At 46.5% G+C, this 15,564-nt stretch overlaps 1 protein-coding gene across 1 annotated transcript in view; it reads right to left on the bottom strand.

Annotated features, from left to right (window-relative positions):
- Positions 1-15,564, bottom strand: part of SCARA5 (scavenger receptor class A member 5) — a 98,527-nt gene that overhangs the window by 77,279 nt on the left and 5,684 nt on the right. The gene's annotated exons all lie outside the window — the stretch shown is intronic.

The following is a 15,564-nucleotide window of genomic DNA, read 5'->3' as shown; positions in this document are numbered from 1 at the left end:
CTATGTCCCACCCCGGAGTCTGAGATCATCCGGGGAGGCCCTGCTCTCGACCCCACCACTGTCACAAGTGAGGCTGGTGGGGACGAGGAGCAGGGCTTTCTCAGTGGTGGCCCCCCACCTGTGGAACTCACTCCCGGGGGAGATTAGGGCATCATCATCCCTCCTCGCCTTCAGGAGGAGGGTGAAAACCTGGTTATGGGACCAGGCCTTTGGGCACTCCGGCAATTAAATCAGTCAATCAGGCAAGTATGACCAGCAGGATGGATGAATGGAACGAAAACTAGATCTAGGTGTTAACAAACACTGACCATGTAAGAGGAGAACTGGGTTTGTATTTGGTTTTAATGTTTTATTGATTTTATGGTTATATTGTATGCATGTCAACTGTGAATTGTTGTAATTTTGTGTAATTTTGTGTACGATTGTTTATGATGCAGGCATCAAATTGTGCCTTGCCCCTGTAAGCCGCCCTGAGTCCCCTTCGGGGTGAGAAGGGCGGGGTAAAAGAACCCCAAATAAAAAAAATAAAATCATGGGTCTCATCAACCTTATGGTTGTCTTCATGGATACAGAGGATCAAATACATATATTTTTATATAATGCTCTTTAGTTTTTACCACATTTGTGTCCCTGGATGCCTTTGAATGACAACTCCCATCATTTCCGATTATCCGCCATACAGATTGGGGATAATGGAAGCTGCAACCCAATGGGAGTTGTGGCTCTGAGGTTGGGGAAAGGTTGAAGAACATTTTAAAGTCAGACGTTCTAACCACAAGACTGAACAGAACAAATGGCAGCCTTCCAGATGCTACTGGAGGTGGTGGCCTCACAACTCCAAGGGTTCCTGGATGAAAGTGATTATCTGGATCCATCTCAGTCTGATTTCAGGTCTGGCTATGGGACAGAGACAACATTGGCAGCCTTGGTGGATGATCTATGAAGAGTACTAGATAGGTCTCTACTAGTTCTCCTGGACCTCTCAGCAGTGTTTGATACCATCAACCATGGTATCTTTCTTGGTTGTCTCTCTGGGATGGGGCTTGGGGCACTGTTCTATAGTGGCCCTGATCCTTCCTGGAGGGCTGATCCCAGCAGGTGGAGCTGGAGGACTCCTGTTCAACTCCCTGGTCTATGGGGTCCCTCAGGGTTCAGTTCTGTCCCCCATGCTGTTTAACATTTACATGAACCCTCTGGGAGAGATCGTCCGGAGTTTCGGAGTTCGGTATCAAATGTATGCAGATGACACCCAACTCTTTCTCCTTTCCACTGAATGTCAATGGACGAACCCAGAGGGTGCTCACTAATGCTTCCTCTTCATTTTGGAAAGAAATGACGAGAGGAGTGCCGCAAGGCTCCGTCCTGGGCCCGGTCCTGCTCAGGATCTTTATTCATGACTTAGATGAAGGGTTAGAAGGCAGGATCATCAAGTTTGCAGACGACACCAAATTGGGAGGGAGAGCCAATACTCCAGAGGACAGGAGCAGGATTCAAAACGATCTTGACAGATTAGAGGGATGATGGGCCAAAACTAACAAAATGAAGTTCAACAGGGACAAATGCAAGATACTCCACTTTGGCAGGAAAAACAAAATGCAAAGATACAGAATGGGGGACAATGCCTGGCTCGAGAGCAGTACGTGTGAAAAAGATCTTGGGGTCCTCGTGGACAACAAGTTAAACATGAGCCAACAATGTGATGTGGCGGCAAAAAAAGCCAATGGGATTTTGGCCTGCATCAAGAGGAGCCTAGTGTCTAGATCTAGGGAAGTCATGCTCCCCATGCTCTATTCTGCTCTGGTTAGACCACACTTGGAATATTGTGTCCAATTCTGGGCACCACAATTCAAGAGAGATATTGACAAGCTGGAATGTGTCCAGAGGAGGGCGACTAAGATGATCAAGGGTCTGGAGAACAAGCCCTATGAGGAGTGGCTTAAGGAGCTGGGCATGTTGAGCCTGAAGAAGAGAAGGCTGAGAGGAGATATGATAGCCATGTATAAATATGTGAGAGGAAGCCACAGGGAGGAGGAGGGAGCAAGCTTGTTTTCTGCTTCCTTGGAGACTAGGACGCGGAACAATGGCTTCAAACTACAAGACAGGAGATTCCATCTGAACACGAGGAAGAACGCCTGACTGTGAGAGCCGTTCAACCGTGGAACTCTCTGCCCCGGAGTGTGGTGGAGGCTCCTTCTTTGGAAGCTTTTAAACAGAGTCTGGATGGCCATCTGTCAGGAGTGATTTGAATGCAATATTCCTGCTTCATGGCAGAATGGGGTTGGACTGGATGGCCCATGAGGTCTCTTCCAACTCTTTGATTCTATGATTCTATGATTCAAGGATGCCATCCTGCCCCTAAACTGGTGCCTGTCATCAGTGATGGAGTGGATGAGGGCAAGCCTGCATTTTATTATCCTATCTGTTTAATTTATATGCAGAATGAAAAATGGCTTAAAGAACTGGATCTATTTAGCCTGCAGAAGAGAAGGTTGAGAAGAGACATGAGAACCATATCTATCTAGTTGGCTTGGGCAATCCATGGTTCTAAATGGTTCTAAAGTACTTACAAAACTAAAGTTCTGGTGGTGAAAATTTCAGGACTCTAACAAAACTTTCAAAATGTAATTATTATTTCATTATTGGCGATTTTTATGACAGAACCAATTAGGAACTGCCATTTATAATGAAATTTTGAGAGTTTTGTTAGAGTTTTGAAATTTTCATCACCAGAACTTTAGTTTTGTAAGTACTTTAGAACCATTTAGAACCATGGATTGCCCAAGCCTACTAAATATATGAAAAGGTGTCAAAAGGAGGAGAGAGCGGGCTTGCTTTCTGCTGCTCTGGAAAGTAGGACTGTTCTGGTATGGCTGTGCCAGGAGCTCCAATTTTGTTTGCTTTGTATTAAATGTTTGCTTGCAGCCCAAGATTCCTGGGTTTCTGCAGATAGGTGGCTTCCTTTAGTTGCAGTCATAGGGCAAGTCACCTGTCCATCATCGTTAAGTTTTGGTCCCACCCCTTGCTCAGGGCAATTGGGAAGTGAAGGGAGCCATTTTTTAGTTAGTCTCAGCAAGGAAAACTAATGTACAGGACGTGTGCAAGCTACCCCTGTACAAAAGCTTCAACCCTTAAGATTTTCTGGGGGAGAACAGTCTTAAGAGTCTCCAAAGATTTCCAGGAAAACAGCCCTAAAGACCAAAGAACGCCAGCTGGAGAGTATCTAAACTTTTACTGATAGGTCCACTCGGTGCTTTGAGATGCAGCTCGACCTGGTAGCAGAGCCCACATCAGTAAGGGTTAGATTACAGTCAGCCTGGGAGAAGTTAAAACGGGGATTTTCCTTTAAAGTAAATAAGAAGTTATTGAAGACAGTTGCCTGCCCTTTGTGGGCAAGTTTAGGAAGCTACCAATTGCTTAAAAGCCTGGAAGCATTTGTTTATCTTTCTGAAGACAAGAAAAGTTTCCGTTTGATTGTTCATTAATAAAGGACTTTGTTATACTTCACAAAACATCTAAAGATCATTTATGGTGGAAAACCTCTGAGAACTTCTCCTTGGGCCCCCTGGCTTCCCGCTGGGCAAAGGTTGCATATCCTGTTCTAAAGGAAATTCTTTACAAGCCCAGCACGCGACAGAACAAGGACTATGTATTGTCAAAGGCTTTCATGGCAGGAATCACTGGGTTGTTGTAGGTCCCCCCCCCCCCCCGGGCTATATGGCCATGTTTTAGAGGCATTTTCTCCTGATGTTTCGCCTGCATCTATGGCAAGCATCCTCAGAGGTAGTGGTACCTCTGAGGATGCTTGCCATAGATGCAGGCGAAACGTCAGGAGAAAATGCCTCTAGAACATGGCCATACAGCCCGGAAAAACCTACAACAACCCAGAACAAGGACTCAATGGAGCCATAGATTCAAATGACAGGCAAGGAGATTCCACCTGAACATTAGGAAGAACATAACACTGTAAGAAGAGCTGTTCAGCAGTGGAACTCTCCGCCTCAGAGTTTGATGGAGGCTGCTTCCTTAGAGGCTTTTAAACAGAGGCTGGATGGCCATCTGTCGGGGGTGGGGGTCTTTGATTGTGCTTTTCCTGCATGTAAGAATGGGGTCAAGCTAGATGGCCAATGTGGTCTCTTCCAGCAGTATGATTCTACGAATCACAGAATATTAGAGTTGGAACCGATCCCCCAAAGGCCATTCAGTCTGAAACCTTTCTGCAGACAGGGAGACACAACCCGATCCCGCCCAACAGATGGCCATCTGGTCTCTGCTCAAAAAGCTCCACAGAAGGTTGGCTCCACTCCGAGGTCTCTCATTCATGTGGTCAGCCATCAACAGACAGCTAAGAACAAGTAAATAAAGAAGTGTGAATTCTTATCCAAGCGAAGATAAGACTCCAAGTATTCATTTTGTGGACAAAGGCTCTTCTGTTTCTTTCCTGGAGGAAGTAAAGTCCTCCATCCAGCCCTGGAGGTATCAGTTTGGCTTTTGAGGACGTCGAGAACTCCTTATCAGAAGGAATAGCACGGCCTGGGCTCCACAGCCAAAGCAAAAAGGCTCAAATTGGTCACTGAGAAGCCTTTCTTTCTCACCCTCCTTTTTTCGCCCAAAACAAGAGCTGACGTGAAACAGAGGGTATGTTTTGTGTTTGAAGAGAGGCTTTGGCATGAGGAATGTCTCATCATCGACCTTTTGCCAATCGGAGGTTTCCGAACAGGGAGATCCTGAGCCAAGGTTCGCCTTGCAACGCTAATATATAAACATCTCAACAAAGGCTTTAAAAATGAGCAAATTATACTATGCTGTCGCGCTTGGGGGCTATTTGTCTTAATGAAGGAGGGATGGACGTGGCACTTTCCCCCCAAGGGATTGCTTCTTGCCCTCCTTTAGGAAACTGGAACTCCCAAAAACCCAAAACGATGTAAATTGCTCAAAATGAGTTTTATTGAACACAAAGTCATTTCTTTAAAGCAATGAGCTGGAAAACTTCAGAGGGGTGAAGGAAAACATACGTTACAGTCTCTATTAGTCCTGGGTCCAAGGGGTTTGAAGCTGAGAAGCCTCACCAAGTTTCCTCTTTCCTCAATGATCATCAAGTTTGCAGACGACACCAAATTGGGAGGGATAGCCAATACTCCAGAGGACAGGAGCAGAATTCAAAACGATCTTGACAGATTAGAGAGATGATGGGCCAAAACTAACAAAATGAAGTTCAACAGTGACAAATGCAAGATACTCCACTTTGGCAGGAAAAACGAAATGCAAAGATACAGAATGGGGGACAATGCCTGGCTCGAGAGCAGTACGTGTGAAGAAGATCTTGGAGTCCTCGTGGACAACAAGTTAAACATGAGCCAACCATGTGATGTGGCGGCAAAAAAAACCAATGGGATTTTGGCCTGCATCAAGAGGAGCCTAGTGTCTAGATCTAAGGAAGTAATGCTACCCCTCTATTCTGCTTTGGTTAGACCACACCTGGAATACTGTGTCCAATTCTGGGCACCACAATTCAAGAGAGATATTGACAAGCTGGAATGTGTCCAGAGGAGGGCGACTAAAATGATCAAGGGTCTGGAGAACAAGCCCTATGAGGAGCGGCTTAGGGAACTGGGCATGTTTAGCCTGAAGAAGAGAAGGCTGAGAGGAGATATGATAGTCATGTATAAATATGTGAGAGGAAGCCACAGGGAGGAGGGAGCAAGCTTGTTTTCTGCTTCCTTGGAGACTAGGACGCAATGGAGCAATGGCTTCAAACTACAAGAGAGGAGATTCCATCTGAACATGAGGAAGAACTTCCTGACTGTGAGAGCCATTCAACAGTGGAACTCTCTGCCCCGGAGTGTGGTGGAGGCTCCTTCTTTGGAAGCTTTTAAGCAGAGGCTGGATGGCCATCTGTCAGGGGTGATTTGAATGCAATATTCCTGCTTCTTGGCAGAATGGGGTTGGACTGGATGGCCCATGAGGTCTCTTCCAACTCTTTGATTCTATGATTCAATGGCTGTGAATGCCGGAGCAAACCACAACCCCAGTTCAGATGGCCTATGTCTTGAAGATTCAGGATCTTCCTCTGGTGCCAAAAGAACTGGCTTGAAGGCGCCTGGGTCTCCTCAGTAATTGTCCAGGATGGTCTGGACATAAAGCATGAGTCCCAGGGGTACAAAACCTCAGAACTGGTGCTAAGAGGTAACTTAAATCAGGGTCCTTTAGAGTCAGGTCTCTTACTCGCGTCCATGTGGTATGATCTCTGAAGGCAGAATGAAAAGAAAAGGAAGTTCTACCCTCTTGCAGGAAGAGGTGGAGCCAAACAGTACTGATTGACAGCTACAAGCAACCAATCCATACAACTGTACACAAGCAATGTAAAGAGGGGGCAGGATTAAACATGATACAACAGTTTAAGTCTAACAACTAACAGTTCTATATATAGGTGGCGCCACTCGTGCCGTCACATATACCCAATTTTGAAGCAGAAAGCATAAGGTACACTGTAGAATTAATGCAATCTGACACCACTTTTAACAGCAATGGCTTAATACTAAGGAATTCTGGGAGTTGTAGTTAGACCAGGTCCCACGCCTTCTCTCCAAAGAGAGCTGGTGCCCAGCCAAACTACAAATCCCACTGCTGACTAGTATCATGGCAGTTCAAGTGGTGTCAAACGGCCTTAATTCTATAGCATAGATCAGTGTTTCTCAGCCTTCCTAATGCCGCGGCCCCTTAATACAGTTCCCCATGTTGTGTTGACCCCCAACCATAACATTATTTTCGTTGCTTCATCATAACTGTGATTTTGCTACTTTTATGAATCGTAATGTAAATATCTGATATGCAGGATGGATTTTCATTCACTGGACCACATTTGGCACAAATACCCACTACGCCCAAATTTGAATACTGGTAGGATCTGGGGGGGGGGGGGGGTTGATTTTGTCAATTGGAAGTTGTAGTTGCTGGGATTTATGGTTCACCTACAATCAAAGAGCATTCCAAACTCCACCAAGGATGGAATTGAACCAAACTTGGCACACAGAAGTCCTGTGACCAACAGAAAGTACTGGAAGGTTTTGGCGGGCATTGACCTTGAGTTTGGGAGTTGTAGTTCATCTACATCCAGACGGCACTGTGGACTCAAACAATGATGGATCTGGACCAAACTTGGCACGAATACTCAATATACCCACATGTGAACACTGGTGGAGTTTGGGGAAAATAGACCTTGACATTTGGGAGTTGTAGCTGTTGGGATTTAAAGTTCACTTGCAATCAAAGAGCTTCTTGAACCCCACCAATGATAGAATTGGGCCAAACTTCCCACATAGAACCCTCCTGACCAAGAGAACTGTGTTTTCTGGTGGTCTTTGGGTGACTTCCCCTCACAACCGCCCAGGATCTGGACCAAACTCGGCATGGATACTTAATATGCCTAAATGTGAACACTGATGGAAAAGAGACCTTGACATTTGGGAGTTGGAATCCACGACATGCGAGTGGAGAGAAGAGCCGACCACAGACCACCTGCTACCATGCAACCTGAGCCCTGCCACATGCACAATGGAAGACCTTCTTAGAGTAACACCAGAGGCACTCCAAGTGGCCAGATACTGCTCAAAGGACATTTAATCAACTACCAAGCTTGCAAACTTTGTGTCTTGTTTGTTTGCTTGTTTGTTTGTTTGTTTGTTTAAAAAATGCAATCAGAGGTGGCCCTAGGTAATTTTCAACAGTAAGCAAACAGTATTTTGGTGCCCCCCCAACCAATCGCTGATATATATTTTCTGTTCATCGTGGGAGTTCTGTGTGCCATATTTGGTTCAATTCCATCATTGGTGGAGTTCAGAATGCTCTTTGATTGTAGGTGAACTATACATCCCAGTAACTACAACTCGCATATGTCAAGGTCTCTTTTTCCCCAAGAGCGCCTCAAGAGCACCCCTGGGCAAAATCAACTATACTGCAAATGCTTACTTTGCATAATAAGTTGAGCCGCCCCTGAATGCAATACAACTGTTTGGTTTGCTCCTGACATGATAAATAAATAAATAACCCATATCTAAAGAGCACTGAACCCAGCTGTACGGCCATCTGTTTGTAGGGTTTCAGTGTGTCTTCCTGCTTGTGTTGGCCTGGATGGCCCTTGGGGGTCCCTTCCAAACTCTAGAATTCCATGGTGCTCTGATTAAGGATTAAGAGCAGGGTGCTGGATGCAAGCAAGCAAGGGCCACTGGATTCTCAAGCAAGGAAAGAACACCATCATTCTCCTTCTGGTTGCCAAAGACAACCAGAAGGGAGTTATGGATGGATGGGAGTTTTTCAAGTGTGAAATACTCAAGGCACAATTGCAAACAGTACCAACAAAGAGAAAAAAATAGGACAAGGGCAAAGAAGTCAGAATGGATGTCCAAAGAACTTCTAACTGTGCTAAGACTCAAAAGAGACATGCACAAGAAGTGGAAAAAGGGAGAAATCACCAAAGAAGAATTCCAACAAATAGCCAACTCCTGTAGGGAAAAGGTCCGCAAGGCTAAACACAAAATGAGCTCAGGCTTTCCAGGGATATTAAAAATAATAAAAAGGGCTATTTTTCTTATGTCAGTAGAAAAAGAACAAGGAGGTGATAGGGCCTCTTCGAGGAGAAGATGGGGCAATGCTGAAAGGGGATAGGGAAAAGGCAGAACTGCTTAATGCCTTATCTGCCTCGGTCTTCTCACAAAAAGAAAGTCATCTTCAACCTCAGCAAGATGGAGTGGGTGAGGGATTGGAGGACATCCAACCCCAAATTGGGAAACAAGTCCAGGAATACTTGGCCGCTCTAAATGAATTCAAGTCCCCAGGGCCAGATTAACTACACCCAAGAGTATTGAAGGAACTAGCGGAAGTTATCTTGGAACCATTGGCAATCATCTTTGAGATTAATGTATTGTCGAAGGCTTTCATGGCTGGAATCACTAGGTTCTTGTAGGTTTTTTCGGGCTATAGGGCCATGTTCTAGAGGCATTTCTCCTGACGTTTCGCCTGCATCTATGGCAAGCATCCTCAGAGGTAGTGAGGTCTGTTGGAAATAGGAAAATGGGTCTATATATCTGTGGAATGACCAGGGTGGGACGAAGGACTCTTGTCTGCTGGAGCTAGGTGTGAATGTTTCAACTGACCACCTTCATTAGCATTTGAAGGCCTGGCTGAGCCTGGGAAAATCTTTTGTTGAGAGGTGTTAAGATGTACCTGGTTGTTTCCTCTCTGCTGTTTTGCTGTAGTAATTTTAGAGTTTTTTAATACTGGTAGCCAGATTTTGTTCATTTTCATGGTTTCCTCCTTTCTGTTGAAATTGTCCACATGCTTCTTGTGTATTTCAATGGCTTCTCTGTGTAGTCTGACATGGTGGTTGTTGGTGTGGTCCAGCATTTCTGTGTTCTCAAATAATATGCTGTGTCCAGGCTGGTTCATCAGGTGCTCTGCTATGGCTGACTTCTCTGGTTGAAGGAGTCTGCAGTGCCTTCCATGTTCCTGGATTCTTGTTTGGGCAATGCTGCTGCGTTTGGTGGTCCCTCTGGAGACTTGTCCACAGCTGCATGGTATACGGTAGACTCCTGCAGAGGTGAGAGGATCCCTCTTGTCCTTTGCTGAACGGAGCATTGGTTGGATTTTCTTGGTGGGTTTGTAGATTGTTTGTATGTTGTGTTTCCTCATCAGCTTCCCTCTGTGGTCAGTGGTTCCCTTGATGTATGGCAGGAACACTTTTCCTCTGGGTGGATCTTCATCTTGACTCTCGTGGCTTGTTCTTGGTCTTGCAGCTCTTCTGATGTCTGAGGTGGAGTCTCCCTTGGCCTGGAGAGCCCAGTTGAGGTGGTTCAGTTCATCTTGGAGGAGGTGGGGTTCGCAGATTCTTTTTGCACGGTCTGCCAAGGCTTTGATGGTGCTTCTTTTTTGACTTGGGTGATGGTGGGAGTTTTTATGTAGATATCTATCTGTATGTGTGGGTTTTCTGTAGACGGTGTGACCCAATTGTTGATCTGGTTTGCGGATGACTAGGACATCTAGAAAAGGCAGTCTTCCTTCATTTTCTTTTTCCATTGTGAATTGGATGTTTGGGTGGATGCTGTTGAGATGGTCCAGGAACCTTTTGAGTTCTTCTTCTCCATGGCTCCAAATGGTGAAGGTGTCATCCACGATATGGTTCAGATATGTGGATGACACCTTCACCATTTGGAGCCATGGAGAAGAAGAACTCATACATCAAGGGAAGCACTGACCGCATAGGGAAGTTGATGAGGAAACACAACATACAAACAATCTACAAACCCACCAAGAAAATCCAACCAATGCTCCGTTCAGCAAAGGACAAGAGGGATCCTCTCACCTCTGCAGAAGTCTACCGTATACCATGCAGCTGTCGACAAGTCTACAGAGGAACCACCAAACGCAGCAGCATTGCCCAAACACGCATCAAGGAACATGAAAGGCACTGCAGACTAACTCAACCAGAGAAGTCAGCCATAGCAGAGCACCTGAGGAACCAACCTGGACACAGCAGATTATTTGAGAAGACAGAAATGCTGGACCACTCTCACAATCACCATGTCAGACTACACAGAGAAGCCATTGACATCCACAAGCATGTGGACAATTTCAACAGAAAGGAAGAGACCATGAAAATGAACAAAATCTGGCTACCGGTATTAAAAAACACTAAAATTACAACAGCAAAACAGCAGAGAGGAAACAACCAGGCACATCTTAACACCTCTCAACAGAACATTTTCCCAGGCTCAGCCAGGCCTTCAAATGCTAATGAAGGTGGTCAGCTGAAACATTCACACCTAGCTTCAGCAGAGAGCTCTTTGCCCCACCCCAGCCATTCCACAGATATATAAACCCATTTTCCTATTTCCAACAGACCTCACTACCTCTGAGGATGCTTGCCATAGATGCAGGCGAAACGTCAGGAGAAATGCCTCTAGAACATGGCCCTATAGCCCGAAAAAACCTACAAGAACCTATCTTTGAGATTTCTTGAAGAACGGGAGAAGTTCCAACAGGCTGGAGGAGGGCCAATGTGGTCCCAATCTTCAAGAGGAGGGCCATCTGTCAGGGGTGCTTTGAATGCAATATTCCTGCTTCTTGGGAGGGGGTTTGGACTGGATGGCCCATGAGGTCTCTTCCAACTCTATGATTCTATGATTCATTGGGATGCCAGGCCTCGGTTGCTGCATTGGCCTCCCATGGCCAGCTTTGGCTCCCCCAAGGAGATCAACAGAGAGGGGTATTTCTCAGTCAATTTGTTCCTGCAGCTGATCTCTTGGCTTCCTTCGGACAAAGCTCTCCAGGGACTGCTTCACACTTCATTTGGCAACCGAGAGGCTTTTGGCTCCTCTGCCAACATAGCGACTGCTGCCTGTTTGGGTCCAACAGCATCTGGTTCGACCGCTGAGTGGAGGCAACACTTGGACCAAGCCCTCATGTATTGGAAAGGGGGTCTTAAGTTATTACCTGGACATATGTGTGCTCGCCCACTCCTCCGGGAAAAGGCGCTGGCCCCCGTCCACGGTGCCACTCTGGCAACACATAGCACAAGGAAAACAGTCTCCAAGGGTGCCTTCTAAGTGCTTGTCTTGGGTGGGAGGTCCAGTTGGTTTCTGCTCAATATGGCCAAGAGGCTGAAACAGCCCATAATATTCCACTAGAACAGGATGAGGCTTTCCTGATTGAAGAGCGAAGGAACAACAGGAAGCAAATCCAAACAATGATGGGTCTGGACCAAACTTGGCACGAATACTCAACATGCCCAAGTGTGAACACTGGTGGAGTTTGGGGAAAGATAGACCTTGACATTTGGGAGTTGTAGTTGCTGGGATTTATAGTTCATCTACAACCAAAGAGCATTCTGAACTCCACCAAGGATGGAAGTGAACCAAACTTGGCACACAGAACTCCCACAACCAACAGGAAATACTGGAAGAGTTTGGTGAGCATTTACCTTGAGTCTTGGAGTTGTAGTTCACCTACATCCAGAGACAGAGGCGGCCCTAGGTAATTTTCAACGGTAAGCAAACTGTATTTTGCCCCCGCCCCCCAACCAATCATTTATATATATTTTCTGTTCGTCGTGGGAGTTCTGTGTGCCATATTTGGTTCAATTCCATCATTGGTGGAGTTCAAAATGCTCTTTGATTGTAGGTGAACTATACATCCCAGTAACTACACTTGCCGCACTTGCTCCCTTGCCTGGCCCGCTTTGGGTCCGAAGGCGTGCCTGAAGACCCCGGCGTGTGCACAAAAAGTCACCTCTTCTCCTGACTTTCTCTTCAGCCATTGGGACCGAGAGAGAGAGAGAGAGAGAGAGAGAGAGAGAGAGAGGTGGAGATGCCCACCTTTCCTGAAGGTAGGCGCAAAAACAAAGGAGGGAGCGGAGGTGGGAGATACCTCCAGCCGGAGGGGCTCTCTCTCTCTCTCTCTCTTGGTCCCAACGGCTGAAGAGAAAGTCAGGAGGCAACATTTGGTGCGCACGCTGGGGTCTTCAGACATGCCTCCAGACCCGAAGCGGGCCAGGGGCGGCGGCTCCGCCCCTTGGCCCACCCGCGGATTGAGGAGAGGAGAGGAGGCGGGTGGAGCGCCGGGGATCGGGAAAGGGAGCCGGTCATGGGGAAGGGATCGAACGCGGAGAACGATTGAGCGCCGGCTCTGCTCGCGCACCCGGTGGCCGGGTGGAGCAGGAACGAGAGGGGCTAGGCGAGGCTCAAGGGTCCGGCCCCTTTGGGAAGAGGATCGCCCGGCAGTGAGGCAAGGAAGCCGAGGCTCCCCCCGGACTAGTTGGGCTGTTGTGAGCTGAGGGGGGGCTCCTCAAGTGGCGGTCTAGGGGTATTTACAGAGGCACCTCTGCACCCCTGGCAAAAAAAAGTGTTCTGCGACCGCTTACTTCGCGTAATGGACGAGCCGCCCCTGTCCAGATAGCACCGTAGATGCAAACAATGATAGATATGGACCAAACTTGGCAGGAATACTCAATATGCCCAAATGTGGACACTGGTAGAGTTTGGGGAAAGATAGACCTTGGCATTTGGGATTTGTAGTTGCACTCTGAACCCCACTCCACTTAGATGCTCCACTTAGGCAGAAAAAGTAAAATGCAAAGATATAGAATGAGGGAGGATGCCTGGCTTGACAGCAAGACATGGGGAAAAGATCTTGGAGTCCTTGTGCGGAGGAAGGGGAACATGAGCCAGGAATGTCATGCAGCAGCTTAAAAAGCCAATGGGATTTTGGCCCACATAAATAGGAATAGAGTGTCTAGATCCAGGAAAGTAGATCCTCTATTTTGCCTTAGTTGGACCACACTTGGAATCACACTGTGCCCAATTCTGGGCAACCCAATTGAAGGGAGATGTTGACTCTAAGCTGGAATGTATTCTCCCCTATGAACGTATTCTCCCCTATGAACCATCAAGGACATTAAGATCTTCCGGAGAGGCCCTGCTCTCGGTCCCATCACCTTCGAAAGTGCATTTGGTGGGAACGAGGGACAGGGCCTTCTCTGTGGTGGCCCCTTGGCTATGGAACTCTCTCCCGAGCAAGATTAGATCTGCCCCCTCCCTCTTGTCCTTCAGGAGGCTGGTGAAATCCTGGTTATGGAACGAAGCATTCCCAGAATAATGGCTGAGACTGATTACAGACCAAAGTGAGTGGCCACATATGCGGACTGAGTTGAACATGATTTTACCTTGGCGATTTGGTATATATGTATTTTATCTATATGTATTTTAATCTTGTATTGTTGTAGCGTGTTTTAACTTGTATTAGTAGCATTGAATCCTTGCTGTAAGCCGGTCTGAGTCCCTCTATGAAGGTGAGAAGATCGGGATATAAGAGTTTTAAATAAATAAATAAATAAATAAATAATAAATGTCTCCAGAGGAAGGCAACTAAAATGATCAAGGGTCTGAAGAACAAGCCCTATGAGGAGCAGCTTAAGGGGCTGGGCATGTTTAGCCTGAAAAAGAGAAGGATGAGAGGAGATATGATGAGAGCCATGTATAAATATGTGAGAGGAAGCCACAGGGAGGAGGAGGGAGCAAGCTTGAGGGAGCAAGACTAGGACGCAATGGAGCAATGGCTTCAAACTACAAGAAAGGAGATTCCATCTGAACATGAGGAAGAACTTCCTGACTGTGAGAGCTGTTCAGCAGTGGAACTCTCTGCCCCAGAGTGTGGTGGAGGCTCCTTCTTTGGAGGCTTTTAAACAGAGGCTGGATGGCCACCTGTCGAGGGGCTTTGAATGCAATATTCCTGCTTCTTGGCAGAATGGGGTTGGACTGGATGGCCCATCAGGTCTCTTCCAACTCTAGGATTCTATGATTCTAAGCGAGACTCTACCATACTGCACAATTAAATAGGAAATAACACTTTCTGTTCTGGCGCCGCTGGACCTATAGCTAGTTGACTTTAGATATAGGATGTGTAACCTTTACCCAGCGGGAAGCCAGGGGCCCTAGGAAAAGTTCTCAGAGGCTTCCTTTACAAAAGGAATCTTCAAATGGCTTAAAAGGTACAACAAAGTCTTTTACTAATGAATCCAACAGGAATTGTAAAGCTTTCTTGGTAAAGTACCAGTTCTCTCAAACTTGTCCACAGGGAACAGGCACTATCTTCAATACCTTTCTTCAAAGGAAAATTCCCCTTTTTAACTTCTCCCAAGGCTAACTAAAATCCAACCCTCTCTGGTGTGGGCTCCTCTGCCAGGCCGAACTGCTTCTCGAAACACTGAGAAGACCTACCAGACAGGCAATGGATGTTCTTTAGAGTTTAAGGCTGTCTTCCTGGAAACTCCCAAGGCTGTAGGAAGGACTCCCCGGAGTTCTTAGGAGACTCTTAAAACTGTGGGAATGCTTCCCTGGCATTCTTTCCTTGGAGATCTTAAAGGTTGAAGCCTTTGTACAAAGGAAGTAAACACATCCTATACATTGGCTAACCTTGCTGTGACTGACTGAAAAGGCTCCCTTCCCTCCAAAGACTAGAAAGGGGGCGGAACCAGGGAACCCAATGATAATTGACAGGTGGCTTGCCCTATGAATGCAGCCAAAAGAAGCCACCTATCTGCAGAGTCCCTGAAACTTAGAACTATAAACAAACACTCAGTGCAAAGCACAAAATTGGAGCTCCTGAAACAGCTGTTCCAGGACACTTTCAAACCAGAAACAGAAAACATTTTCTCTCTCCAAAGGGTTAAGGATGCAGGTTGGGGCCTTGGGTGCAAGCAAAGGCCAACGAGTTTAATTCTCTTTGAAAGAGTGGAGATGGATTATCAAACCATAAAAGAAACGTTGACATCATTTATCCTTTTGCAAAAAAAGAAAAAAAGCAAACGCAGAACATTTCTTTTAGGGGCAGTGGAACCCTGACCTCTAACGCTTGCAGCCTGCGGGTCAATATGCAACGAATTATCGGTGCATTTTTATGGCCAATTTGCAATCTTCGACACGGTGTTGCCGGCCAAACAGATGGAAATAAAGATTTCACAATAAGGATAGTTTTCTCTCTCTCTCTTTCTTTGGTGGACGTTGTATAAGACCCTTG

This window comes from Anolis sagrei, chromosome 1 (genome assembly GCF_037176765.1).
Source record: "Anolis sagrei isolate rAnoSag1 chromosome 1, rAnoSag1.mat, whole genome shotgun sequence".
Classification (NCBI taxonomy): Eukaryota; Metazoa; Chordata; class Lepidosauria; order Squamata; family Dactyloidae; genus Anolis; species Anolis sagrei.
Note: the sequence above shows the minus strand (reverse complement) of the source record. Positions and strands in the feature narration are given on the sequence as shown.